This window comes from Calidris pugnax, unplaced genomic scaffold (assembly GCF_001431845.1).
Source record: "Calidris pugnax isolate Ruff unplaced genomic scaffold, ASM143184v1 scaffold269, whole genome shotgun sequence".
In the NCBI taxonomy this organism is placed as follows: Eukaryota; Metazoa; Chordata; class Aves; order Charadriiformes; family Scolopacidae; genus Calidris; species Calidris pugnax.
This window is the reverse complement of record NW_015091347.1, coordinates 1756597-1757016: the sequence shown is the minus strand read 5'-3', so window position 1 is coordinate 1757016 and position 420 is coordinate 1756597.

The window sequence follows — 420 nt, the reverse complement described above, 5'->3', positions numbered from 1 at the left end:
CGCTGAGGGGGGGGTTAATGTCCCCCTGTGTCCCCATCCCCGCCTGCAGCCCCTAATCCCCATAATTACAGGGGGCTAATTACGGCCCCTGATTGCTCCAGCTGCGTGCGGGAGGCAGGGACGGGCCTTTGGGGACACACCGCAGAGCTGGAATTGGGGACATCCCTTTGGGGACACGCCAGCAGCAGGGACATCCCTCTGGGGACATGCTGGCAGCAGGGGGGACCTGGACCCCAGTGGGGACACTGCCAGGGCTGGCATTGAGGATGTCTATTTGGGGACACACCAGCAGTGGGTACATCCCTTTGGGGACACAATGGCAATAGGCACAGCGCTTGGGGGATGTGGTGGCAGCAGGGACACCCCTCTGGGGACACGCCAGCGGTGGGGACACCCTTGTGGGGACACTCCTGTGGGGAC